This window comes from Coenobita brevimanus, chromosome 86, assembly GCF_032717465.1.
Source record: "Coenobita brevimanus isolate Jiangsu-jjx chromosome 86, ASM3271746v2, whole genome shotgun sequence".
NCBI lineage: Eukaryota > Metazoa > Arthropoda > Malacostraca > Decapoda > Coenobitidae > Coenobita > Coenobita brevimanus.
Window position 1 is genome coordinate 7,497,976 of NC_137039.1, and position 14,252 is coordinate 7,512,227.

The 14,252-nt window shown below is 40.0% G+C and overlaps 1 non-coding gene across 1 annotated transcript; it reads right to left on the bottom strand.

Annotated features, from left to right (window-relative positions):
* Window positions 1-1,619: 1,619 nt before the first annotated feature.
* TRNAT-UGU (transfer RNA threonine (anticodon UGU)) lies at window positions 1,620-1,691 on the bottom strand. Its single transcript has one exon. It is a non-coding gene; the product is annotated as a tRNA-Thr (tRNA).
* Window positions 1,692-14,252: the final 12,561 nt, after the last annotated feature.

Genomic DNA, 14,252 nt, shown 5'->3' on the forward strand with positions numbered 1-14,252 from the left:
GTTGTACTGTACCTGTAGCGGCCCCACAGAAACACTTACCTGTGGTCGACGGGTCTGCTCGGCCACACTCACTAGGTAGGGGTAAGCAGCAACAACAACAACATACTGGTGAGATTTATACACGCAGAGTCCAATGTAGTGGTGGTAGTAATAGCAGTAGTAGTAGAAGTAGTAGTAGTAGTAGTAGTAGCATTGTTGGTAGTAGTAGTAGTAGTAGTAGTAGTAGCATTGTTGGTAGTAGTAGTAGTAGTAGCATTGTTGGTAGTAGTAGTAGTAGTAGCATTGTTGGTAGTAGTAGTAGTAGTAGTAGTATTGATAATATTTGGTAGTAGTTACAGTGGATGGCCAAGTAAGTTAGATCTGAGGTGTGGTTTGACTAGTAACCAAGGAGACTCATTGCTACCTGATAACTAAAGCTGGTTGAATGTTATGCCAGCAGGACTCAGTATTGCAGATGTCAAATTGGCCAGTTGCATCAGATGACAACAGACGCCTTGTGCAGCAGCAGGGAAAGGGTTAAGTGCAACCTCTATTATCACTGACCTATTGCAAAGGACGCGCCAACACTGCCACAACTGCCTTTAACCGTCCAAACATTTCAGGGACACATTGCAAGGACAGCGGCGCCGAGTTGCAGGCGCTGACCGTTAACGGCAACTTCCTGAGATGTGTTTTGCTTTTAGTAGTCATTTGTTGGACGTATTTGTTTAATCTGGGTGTACCGTAAGCATTTTCTTGCATTTCTGTCAAGTATAACCTCACAATTCTCATCAGTTGGCTTATTTTGCCATATCTACATCTTGTTTTTTTCACCGGTAACAAGATGTTGAAGCAGAAATGGCGCCAGTCTCGAAGGAATGCTGTGGTGAGGATGTAGGGCCACAGCATCGTCTTATTTTGCCTCTGAAGTACAGTAAATAACGTTCAGAAAGCCAATAACCTCCCTAAAGATAAATAAACTCTACCATTACTTGTTTATTGCAAAGCACGTCAGAAATAATTAAGACATTACTTTTAAACATTCAAAGATTTAAAAAGAAATCAGCGTTGCCAATGTTGACTGATGGTACACCTGAAGGAAGCTGCCGGAGATGCAGTCTTTTAAAAGAAACGACCAACGTATATTACGATGGTGATATTTTGCACTTTATTTATTTCCATATATTTCTATCAAATAAAATCTGTAGTATCACTTATTGATTTAAAACATGGGTAAAAAATTCATGTAACACTGGTTTTAATCGTCTTAAATTTAACTGGAGGAATCTCAAGCACAATGTTGCCTTGGTCACGTGACCCTTGAGATGCAGCGTTGCCAACCACCGGGCAGTCAGTCACCCCGCGGGTCAGGAAGGGGGAGGATGTTGGTGTGCGCAGCTGGTATTAACTTTGTGTTGTGCGTATATTGGGCGTTTGCCATTGTGTTTGCCGTGATGAATGGACAGACTGGATTACTGTGGAGGCGAGGCAAGTGGCACAAGTGCCGGCAAGGCCAGACTAGGCCGGGTTGGCACACAAGGTGAAAAAATGGGAGAAATGGAGTTCCCCCGAGCTAAGCCCTGTATTGGACTATATAGCCCCGCTAGGGTTACAGGAGGGAGCTACCCCTCCCGGCACGGCAGCCCGGGCGAGGCTCGAACTTGCAATCCCCCGATCACAAGTCCAGCGCGCTACCACTGTGCTACCGAGCCCCCCGCACACAAGGTGAGAGGAAATTCATTGTTATTACTACTACTACGACTGCTATTGTTATTACTGCTACTACTTATGCAACTACTATTGTTTTATTATTATTATTATTATTATTATTATTACTACTACTACTACTACTACTGCTGCTACTGTTATATTATTATTATTTTCATTACTATTACTACTACTACTACTAACAAAAATGCTGCTTTGCTGCTATTATTATTATTATTATTATTGGTGGTGGTGATGGTGGTGGTGGTATAATAATAATAATAATAATAATAATAATTATTATTATTATTATTATTACTGGTGGTGGTGGTGGTGGTATTATTATTATTATTATTATTATTATTATTATTATTATTGGTGGTGGTGGTATTATTATTATTATTATTATTATTGGTGGTGGTATTATTATTATTATTATTATTATTATTATTATTATTGGTGGTGGTATTATTATTATTATTATTATTATTATTATTATTATTGGTGGTGGTATTATTATTATTATTATTATTATTGGTGGTGGTGATGGTGGTGGTGGTATAAAAATAATAATAATAATAATAATAATAATAATTATTATTATTATTATTATTATTACTGGTGGTGGTGGTATTATTATTATTACTATTATTATTATTATTATTATTATTATTATTATTGGTGGTGGTGATGGTGGTGGTGGTATAATAATAATAATTATTATTATTATTACTGGTGGTGGTGGTATTATTATTATTATTATTATTATTATTATTATTATTACTGGTGGTGGTGGTGGTGGTATTATTATTATTATTATTAATATTATTATTATTATTATTATCCATCCATCCATCCATTATCCAATCCTACTTTGCCCCATGAGGAGCGTAGGAGCCCGGGGCTAGGCAGTTAGTCCTGACATTTAAGATGAGAGTGAATTTAAGATGAGAGTATTATTTTATTATCATCATCATCATCATCATCACACTTATGTAACCTCTTCTTTCCACATGACCTACAAACAGGTAATCACTTCACCTTTAATCTATCAATAATCAAAGATAGATACAAACGCCTTATTCATTATTTAACCTGCCTACCTAGACGAATGTGCATACGTATATTCACAAGTCCACTACGTACCGTCCACTCACCCAGTGTAGTGACAGATTTATTAGATAGATACGTAGAGACAGTTGTAAAATTAGATTAAAAGATGATTGTAAGGCATCAGCATTTATTTTCTCGACCTGTCTGTTTACCTGCCTATTTTTCTATCAGGAAAGTACCATCCACTCACCAGATGTAGTGATAGATTTACTAGATAGACACATAATTATTGATAATTGCAGAACGTGATTAAAAGTAGATTAAAAGGCATCAGTATTTATTTTTACTACCTGTCTGTCTACTTACCAATCCGTCTTTCAAATAGGTACCATCCACTCATCCGATGTAGCCTAAAGATACATTTATTAGATAGATACCTGTGGATGGTTGCACAGGTAGCTATATTAAAAGTTGATTAAAAGGCAATATTCTTTTTTCTCTTACCTGTCTGTCTACGTACCTATCTATCTATCAAGTAGGTACCATCCACTCACCCGATGTAGTGATAGATATGAGACAGCTACATACAGACAGTTGCAAAAAAATAGATTAAAGGTTCATGAAAAGGGATCGATATTTATTCTACCTGCTTGACAACTTACCTATCTATCTATCTAGTAGGTACTGCACCATCCACTCATCCGATGTAGTGACATTTATTTGATAGATACATACCGCTATAGATAGCTGCAAAAATGGATTGAAAGTTGATTAAAAGGCACCAGTATTTACTTTACCTGTCTTTCTACCTACCTATCTGTCTGTGAAGTAGGTACCATCCACTCACCCGATGTAGTGATACATGTATTATACATACATATAGATAGTTGTCAAAACATCAAAATTGGATTAAAAGGCATAACTAGCCTATTTATTTTCTGTACATGTCTGTCTCCCTACCTGTGTGCCTATCTAGTAGGTACCATCCACTCACCCGATGTAGTGATAGATTTATTTGATAAGATACACGCTGGTATAGACAGTTGCCAAAATAGGTTAAAAGTGGACTAAAAGGCCTCACTATTGATCTCCACTACTTGTGTGTATAGCTACGGTACCTATCTGTCTGCCTAGTAGGTACCATCCACTCACCCGATGTACTGATAGGTAGAATGGAGACATAAATATAGATTGGTGCAAAATTATAGTAAAAGATGATTAAAAGGCATCAGTACTTATTTTCTATACATGTCTGTCTCTTAAGTAGATACCATCCACTCACCCGATGTGGTGATAGATACATAGTGGAGATAGTTGCAAAAATATTTAAAGTTGATTAAAAGGCTGCAAAATTTATTTTAATTACCTATCTGCCTAACTGTCTCTCAATGTTGTAGGTACTACCATCCACTGACCTGATGTAGTGATGGATTTATTAGATACATACATAAAGATAGCTGCAAAAAAATTTAAAGTTGATTCAGAGACATCAATATTTATTTTCTCTACCTATTTATCTGCCTACTATCTATCTACCAAGTAGGTGCCATCCACTCATCTGATGTAGTGATGAAGTTATTGGATAGGTACGCATAGGTAGTTGCAAAAATAGATTAAAAGTTGATTAAAAGGCATGAAAATTATTTTCTCTACCAGTCTGTCTATCTAGTTATTTTTCTATCTAGTAGGTACCATCCACTCATCCGATGTAGTGATACATTTATTAGATAGATACATATAAATATTTGCGATAAGGCTTCAGTATTTATTTTATCAGTCTACCTACTTATCTATCTGTAAAGTAGGTACCATTCACTCACACGATGTAGTGATAGATTTAGATAGATACAGATAGTTGTAACATAGAATTAAAGTTAAATAGAAGGCATCAGTATTTATTTTTTCGACCTGCCTGTCTACCGACCTATCTGTTTATCTAGTAGGTACCATCCACTCACCCGATGTAGTGACATTTATTAGATAGGTACGTACGTATACATAGTTGCCAAAAATTGATTAAAAGTTTATTAAAATGCACCAATATTCATTTTCTGTACCCTATCTATCTAGTAGGCCCCATCCACTCACCCGATGTAGTGATAGATTTATTAGATAGATACAGTGAACATATGGATAGTTGAATAAATACATTAACAGTTTGTTACAAGGCATTAGTATTTGTTTTCTCTACCTGTATGCCTACGTATCTATCTTGAAGGTACCATCCACTCACCCGATGTAGTGATACATGTATTATACATACATATAGATAGTTGTCAAAACATCAAAATTGGATTAAAAGGCATAACTAGCCTATTTATTTTCTGTACATGTCTGTCTCCCTACCTGTGTGCCTATCTAGTAGGTACCATCCACTCACCCGATGTAGTGATAGATTTATTTGATAAGATACACGCTGGTATAGACAGTTGCCAAAATAGGTTAAAAGTGGACTAAAAGGCCTCACTATTGATCTCCACTACTTGTGTGTATAGCTACGGTACCTATCTGTCTGCCTAGTAGGTACCATCCACTCACCCGATGTACTGATAGGTAGAATGGAGACATAAATATAGATTGGTGCAAAATTATAGTAAAAGATGATTAAAAGGCATCAGTACTTATTTTCTATACATGTCTGTCTCTTAAGTAGATACCATCCACTCACCCGATGTGGTGATAGATACATAGTGGAGATAGTTGCAAAAATATTTAAAGTTGATTAAAAGGCTGCAAAATTTATTTTAATTACCTATCTGCCTAACTGTCTCTCAATGTTGTAGGTACTACCATCCACTGACCTGATGTAGTGATGGATTTATTAGATACATACATAAAGATAGCTGCAAAAAAATTTAAAGTTGATTCAGAGACATCAATATTTATTTTCTCTACCTATTTATCTGCCTACTATCTATCTACCAAGTAGGTGCCATCCACTCATCTGATGTAGTGATGAAGTTATTGGATAGGTACGCATAGGTAGTTGCAAAAATAGATTAAAAGTTGATTAAAAGGCATGAAAATTATTTTCTCTACCAGTCTGTCTATCTAGTTATTTTTCTATCTAGTAGGTACCATCCACTCATCCGATGTAGTGATACATTTATTAGATAGATACATATAAATATTTGCGATAAGGCTTCAGTATTTATTTTATCAGTCTACCTACTTATCTATCTGTAAAGTAGGTACCATTCACTCACACGATGTAGTGATAGATTTAGATAGATACAGATAGTTGTAACATAGAATTAAAGTTAAATAGAAGGCATCAGTATTTATTTTTTCGACCTGCCTGTCTACCGACCTATCTGTTTATCTAGTAGGTACCATCCACTCACCCGATGTAGTGACATTTATTAGATAGGTACGTACGTATACATAGTTGCCAAAAATTGATTAAAAGTTTATTAAAATGCACCAATATTCATTTTCTGTACCCTATCTATCTAGTAGGCCCCATCCACTCACCCGATGTAGTGATAGATTTATTAGATAGATACCGGGTACATATGGATAGTTGAATAAATACATTAACAGTTTGTTACAAGGCATTAGTATTTGTTTTCTCTACCTGTATGCCTACGTATCTATCTTGAAGGTACCATCCACTCACCCGATGTAGTGATACATGTATTATACATACATATAGATAGTTGTCAAAACATCAAAATTGGATTAAAAGGCATAACTAGCCTATTTATTTTCTGTACATGTCTGTCTCCCTACCTGTGTGCCTATCTAGTAGGTACCATCCACTCACCCGATGTAGTGATAGATTTATTTGATAAGATACACGCTGGTATAGACAGTTGCCAAAATAGGTTAAAAGTGGACTAAAAGGCCTCACTATTGATCTCCACTACTTGTGTGTATAGCTACGGTACCTATCTGTCTGCCTAGTAGGTACCATCCACTCACCCGATGTACTGATAGGTAGAATGGAGACATAAATATAGATTGGTGCAAAATTATAGTAAAAGATGATTAAAAGGCATCAGTACTTATTTTCTATACATGTCTGTCTCTTAAGTAGATACCATCCACTCACCCGATGTGGTGATAGATAGATACATAGTGGAGATAGTTGCAAAAATATTTAAAGTTGATTAAAAGGCTGCAAAATTTATTTTAATTACCTATCTGCCTAACTGTCTCTCAATGTTGTAGGTACTACCATCCACTGACCTGATGTAGTGATGGATTTATTAGATACGTACATAAAGATAGTTGCAAAAAAATTTAAAGTTGATTCAGAGACATCAATATTTATTTTCTCTACCTATTTATCTGCCTACTATCTATCTACCAAGTAGGTGCCATCCACTCATCCGATGTAGTGATGAAGTTATTGGATAGGTACGCATAGGTAGTTGCAAAAATAGATTAAAAGTTGATTAAAAGGCATGAAAATTATTTTCTCTACCAGTCTGTCTACCTAGTTATTTTTCTATCTAGTAGGTACCATCCACTCATCCGATGTAGTGATACATTTATTAGATAGATACATATAAATATTTGCGATAAGGCTTTAATATTAATTTTATCAGTCTACCTACTTATCTATCTGTAAAGTAGGTACCATTCACTCACACGATGTAGTGATAGATTTAGATAGATACAGATAGTTGTAACATAGAATTAAAGTTAAATAGAAGGCATCAGTATTTATTTTTTCGACCTGCCTGTCTACCGACCTATCTGTTTATCTAGTAGGTACCATCCACTCACCCGATGTAGTGACATTTATTAGATAGGTACGTACGTATACATAGTTGCCAAAAATTGATTAAAAGTTTATTAAAATGCACCAATATTCATTTTCTGTACCCTATCTATCTAGTAGGCCCCATCCACTCACCCGATGTAGTGATAGATTTATTAGATAGATACCGGGTACATATGGATAGTTGAATAAATACATTAACAGTTTGTTACAAGGCATTAGTATTTGTTTTCTCTACCTGTATGCCTACGTATCTATCTTGAAGGTACCATCCACTCACCCGATGTAGTGATAGACTTATTTAATAGATACATGTAGATAGTTGAAAAATAAATTATAAATTAAAAGGCATCAGTATTTATTTTCCTCTCTCCTATCTATCTACTAGGTACCATCCACTCCCCCGATGTAGTGATAGATTTAGTAGACAGATACTTATAGTTAATTGCAAAAATAGATTAAAAGTTAATTAAAAGGCATCAATATTAATTTTCTTTACCCTATCTGTCTATCAGGTAGGTACCATCCATTAACACGATGTAGTGATAGATTTATTAGATACATAATGAGAGTTACGAAAATAGATTAAAAGTTGATTAAAAGACATCTACATTTATTTTCTCTACCTGTCTGTCTACCTACCTACCCGTCTGTCTAGTAGGTACCATCCACTCACCCGATGTAGTAACATTTATTAGATACATATAGATGGTTACAAAGATTAAAAGTTGAACAAAAGACATCAATATTTATTTTATCTACCTGTCTGCCTACCTACCGTCTGTCTACCGAGTAGATGCCATCCACGCATCCGATGTAGGCGGGGGGGGGGACACAATCTGGCCGCACTATGGGGTGGTACTACTACTCTGCGGCCAGGTTGTGTTAGGAAGAATACTGCCACCGTATTCCCTGCGTGTCGTAAAAGGCGACTAAAAGGGGCAGGGTGAGGGGACTAGGGACCCCCCTCCTCTGTTGTATAGTTCCTAAAAAGAGACAGGCCAGAGAAAGGGATGAGGAACTGAGTTATCCCCGTACCCTGAACATTGGGTCTATGAATGTGCGTGGATGTAGAACGATTGAGGCTAAAAGGGAGGAGATTGGAAGAATGTTTGTGAGAAGAAAGTTGGATGTGTTAGCTTTGAGTGAAACGAAGATGAAAGGGAAGGGTGAGTCTATGTTTGGAAGTGTGAATGGAAGATTGTCAGGTGTTGATAGAGGAAGGGCAAGAGAAGGTGTGGCCTTGTTAGTGAGTCCGGAAGTACAGCAGTGTGTGATTGAATGGAAGGAGGTGTCATCGAGACTGATATGGGTGAAAGCGAAATTTGAACGTGAGTTGTGGGTGTTTGTGAGTGCATATGGGCCTGGTAGTGAAAGGGATGAGGAAGAGAGGAAGTCTTTCTGGAATGATGTTGATGAGTGTCTAGAGTTTTGGAGCGAATGTGAATGTGGTAATGATGGGAGATCTGAATGCTGGAGTGGGAAATGTAGCAGTTGAAGGTGTAGTTGGTATGCATGGTGTGCCTGGAAGAAATGAATATGGGGAGCAAATGATAGCGATGTGTGTTGAGCGAGAGATGGTGATTGGAAATACGCTGTTTGAGAAGAAAGATATTTATAAGTATACATGGGTGAGACAGGAGGGTGGAAGGGTTGTTGATAGAGCTTTGATGGACTATGTGGTTGTGTCGAGGAATGCAATAGGAAGATTGTTGGATGTGAGAGTTCTGAGAGGGGAGGGTGGAGGTATGTCTGACCACTACCTGGTGGAGGGAAAGTTAACAGTAGGTAAGAGATGGGTGAGAGCTAGGAGGATTAGGTGTGGCAGGGAGGTTTTGAAAGTGAGTTGGATAAAAGAGAGAAAAAGATAGAGTATCAGGAGAAATTGAAAGATGAGTGGAAAGCAGTGAAAGATCGGGAAAATGGCAATGTGGAGGAGGAATGGCAGTTATTTAAGAGTGCTGTGGTGGGGCATGCAGAAGGGGTGTGTGGTGTGAGACGTGTGGGTGGTGGTGTAAGAAAAGGAAGTGAATGGTGGTGCGAGGAAGTAAGTATGGCTGTGGCTAAGAAGAGACGTGCATATGAAGTATGGCTGCAGAGGAAGGATGAGATGTCATATGAGAGGTACAAGGAAAAGAGGAATAGGGCGAGAAGGGCTGTGCGTGATGCTAAAGTGGCAGCAGATGAGTGGTGGGGTAGGCGGCTGACAGGGAATTTTCAACAGAATAAGAAAATGTTTTGGAAGGAGGTGAAAAGGGTGCGAAAGGGAGAGTCTGGGAAGGAAGAACGAGTAAAAGCAGAGGATGGAAGGATGTTAATTGAGATGGATGCAGTAAGGAAGAGATGGGCAGAGTATTTTGAAAGATTGTTAAATGTAGAGGAGGAAAGGGTGGCTGAGCTTGTGGCGGATGAAAGGGTGCAAGGAATAAATGTGTTGGGAGAGTTGAATGATTCTTTGATCACGAAGGAAGAAGTGCAGAAGGCAGTAAAGGAGATGAAAACAGGGAAAGCTGCAGGTATGGATGGGTGTGCTGTGGAATGCCTGAAGGGTGGTGGAGTGACTATTGTTGACTGGTTAGTAAGATTGTTGAATGTGTGCTTTGTGAAAGGTATGGTGCCAGTTGACTGGGAAAGTGCTTGTATGGTCCCGTTGTATAAAGGCAAGGGTGATAAGTATGAATGTACTAGCTTTAGGGGTATAAGTCTGTTGAGTGTTGTAGGTAAGGTGTATGGTAGAGTGTTAATTATGAGAGTTAGAGAGGGTACAGAGGGAGTGATTGGTGATGAGCAATGTGGCTTTAGGAGAGGGAGGGGATGCGTGGGTCAGATGTCTGCGGTGAGACAAGTGTGTGAAAAGTATTTAGCGAAAGGCAAGGATGTGTTTTGGGCATTTATGGATTTAGAGAAAGCGTATGCTAGAATTGATAGGGAGGCTTTGTGGACTGTTTTAAGATTGTATGGACTTGATGGTAGGTTATTAAAAGGGGTGAAATGTTTTTATGTAATTAGTAGAGCGTGTGTAAGAGTGGGAAATGCTGTGAGTGATTGGTTTCCCGTGAGAGTGGGGCTGCGATAGGGATGTGTGATGTCGCCTTGGTTGTTTAATGTTTACATGGATGGTGTTGTAAGGGAGTTAAATGCAAGAGTTTTAGGTGGAGGTTTGAGTCTGGTGAATGTTGATGTTGGAGAGTGGAATCTGAAGCAGCTGCTGTTTGGAGATGATACTGCACTGGTGGCTGATTCAGAGGAGAGATTGAGACAGTTGGTAGAGGAGTTTGGAAGGGTGTGTGAAAGGAGGAAATTGAAAGTAAATGAGAATAAGAGTAAAGTGATGAAGTGTACGAGGTTGGTAGATGGTAAGGGGATGAATATAGTTTTGAATGGTGTGTTGCTTGAGGAGGTAGAGTGTTTTAAATATCTAGGGTCACATGTTGCTGTGGATGGAAGAATAGATGCAGAAGTGAAGTTTAGAATAAATGAAGTAGGAAAGGAGCTGGGAGGAATGAAAAAAGTGTTTAGATGTCGTTTGCTTAGAATGGATGTAAAGAGAAGGCTGTATGAGGGTGTTGTGGTACCGACTGCATTGTATGGGGCTGAAACATGGAATATGGGTGTAGCAGAGAAGAAAAGTTTGAATGTAATGGAGATGAGGTGTCTGAGGAGTATGTGTGGAGTGACGCGTATGGATCGAGTGCGAAATGATGAAGTGAGAAGGAGAACTGGAGTTGTTCGGGAGATGGCTGGTAGAGTTGAGCAGAGGGTGTTGCGATGGTTTGGGCATATGGAGAGAATGGATAATGAGCGATTGGTGAAAAAGATAACTAGATCTGATGTGAGATGTGTAAGGCTGAGAGGGAGACCACGAATAGGATGAATGGACAGTGTGAAGAGAGCGCTGGATGCGAGAGGGATGTCTGTTGAGCAAGGAAGAGTGGCTGTGCGTGACAGAAATAAATGAAGAGAAACTGTGAATGAATAAATGATGACGCAGCCCTGAGGGGATATTCTCCTGCATTTGGTCTGATCAGCTAGTCAGGTCAGGTGCGGGTAAGGGGATGGGTCTATTATGATGTGTCAGGGGTAAACCAGCTCTGCTGTCGGGCCATGCTGCGGATGTCACTGATTGCACTGTGCAGTTGACCCTTGTGCGGTGTGGTGGGGTGAGGATCTGTCCCTTCTTCATTTGGGGCTAAGATGCGAATGAGTGTGTTTGAATGGATGAGTAAATGGGGAGTGTGTCGTCCTGTCTCGGCTACCTTCCTTTCCTTGGGGGAAGCAGCCTAGGTATATAGATAGATAGATAGGATTTAACCCGTCACGTCCCGACCACTTTCGCACCTCCGACACCCCCCAGTCCCGACTATTTTTGGATTTTTTTTTTTTTTTGCTAAAACCTCCGCTTTTGGTGAGAAACATCGAAAATTCATAGAGAAATCGCTCACCTGAGGTTTAAAATACTCGATACAGGTAGGAGTACCTCCTTACCTTACAGGGTTTTCTATGAGGCTGGCTGCAAAGAAAACGAGTTCTATGGGAGGATAACTATTCCACACCACTCCTAAATGGTATTTTATTTGGAACGAATTTATATGTAGTACGAGTGTATATTGGTTTTCAAACAGTAATATAGGCATTATAAGCATTGTTTCACTCACTAACTCATCACCATTCCTGACCTTCTTTTGCCACATTACCTGATCATCATTTCTGACTTTCTTCCTCTAATGCTATGTAAACTTTGTCCTCCACATTGTCATCGATTGGGGAATCACTCTGGCCCTGAATGTCTTTATTGGCCAGGTCACTGGTAACAGGTGAATTGTGTGCAGGAGGGGGGAGGTTATGCGGTGTAAGGCATTGTCCCTGCTTGGCATCTTGTAAAGGAATAGAGGAAGGTGTCCCGTGTATACATATGAAAAATCACGCGCGAAAATTGTAAATTGTGCAAATTAGGGACCTTGCAATTGCAAAATGTACCAGTACATTGACGGGACTGGCAAGTGCAAAATGTTGCAACGTACCCATACGTCGACGGGACGTCTCAGGTTAAAGAAAAGCGGATTAAATGTTTGTGGCAAGCAACTGCCAGGAAGTGAATTATTCCCTCTTCTTTCCTTCCTCGTCTTCCCACCTTCCTTTTTCCTTCTTCTTCTTTCCTTCCTCGTCTTCTCACCTTCCTTCCTCCTTCTTATTTCCTTCCTCGTCTTCCCATCTTCCCTCTTCCTTCATCATCTCTCCTTCCTTCCTTGTCTTCCCACCTTCCTTCCTTCCTCGTCTTCCCACCTTCCTTCGTCTTCCCACCTTCCTTCCTCGTCTTCCCACCTTCCTTCCTCGTCTTCCCACCTTCCTTCCTCGTCTTCCCACCTTCCTTCCTCGTCTTCCCACCTTTCTTCGTCCCCCTTCCTTCTTTCCTCGTCTTCCCACCTTCCTTCGTCCCTCTTCCTTCCTTCCTCGTCTTCCCACCTTCCTTCGTCCCTCTTCCTTCCTTCCTCGTCTTCCCACCTTCCTCCTTCCTTCTTTTTCTTTCCTTCCTCGTCTTCCCACCTTCCTCCTTCCTTCTTCTTCTTTCCTTCCTCGTCTTCCCACCTTCCTTCTTCTTCTTTCCTTCCTCGTCTTCCCACCTTCCTTCTTCTTCTTTCCTTCCTCGTCTTCCCACCTTCCTTCGTCCCTCTTCCTTCCTTCCTCATCTTCCCACCTTCCTTCCTCGTCTTCCCACCTTCCTTCCTCGTCTTCCCACCTTCCTTCGTCCCTCTTCCTTCCTTCCTCGTCGTCCCACCTTCCTCCTTCCTTCTTCTTCTTTCCTTCCTCGTCTTCCCACCTTCCTTCGTCCCTCTTCCTTCCTTCCTCGTCTTCCCACCTTCCTTCCTCGTCTTCCCACCTTCCTTCGTCCCTCTTCCTTCCTTCCTCGTCGTCCCACCTTCCTCCTTCCTTCTTCTTCTTTCCTTCCTCGTCTTCTCACCTTCCTTCCCATTCCTTCTTCGTTCTTTTCTTCATTCCCTTCCCTCCCTCTCCTCATTCTCTTTCCTCTGTCCCTCCTTCCCTCCCTCTCCATATTTTCTCCTTCCCTCCTTCCCAATCTTCCTTCATCCTTTCATCCTCCTTCCCCTCTTTTCACTTCCCTCCTCCCTCTCCTCCTCTCCTCTTCCATTCCTTTTCCTCTCTTCCTGTCTTCCTCTCCTCTTTCCATTCCCCTTCCTCTCTTCCTGTCTTCCTCTCCTCTTTCCATTCCCCTTCCTCTCTTCCTGTCTTCCTCTCCTCTTTTCATTCCCCTTCCTCTCTTCCTGTCTTCCTCTCCTCTTTCCATTCCTCTTCCTCTCTTCCTGTCTTCCTCTCCTCTTTCCATTCCTCTTCCTGTCTTCCTCTCTTCCCCTCGTCTTTCCATTCCTCTTCCTGTCTTCCTCTCTTCCTGTCTTCCTATCTTCCTCTCCTCCTCTCGTCTCCATTGCACTTCCTCTCTATCTTTGTGTTGTAACTTCCATCAGAAAAATATAAAATACAGTATTGCCCTTCTGTTTTCCTCCCCATTCCTCTCTCTTTCTCTCTCTCTCTCTCTCTCACACACACACACACACACACACACACACACACTAACTGGGGATTTCAATACAAATATAAACTGGAATATTCTAGATATAATTAGCCAAGAAAGCTGTTGGGACCAAAAGCTCCTGGATCTCGTACAAGAGTTCTTCCTAACGCAACATGTGAGGGAAACCACCAGAAAAAGAGGACTTGATGTACCTTCAGTGCTAGATCTAATATTTACTAGGCAAGAAAATGATAT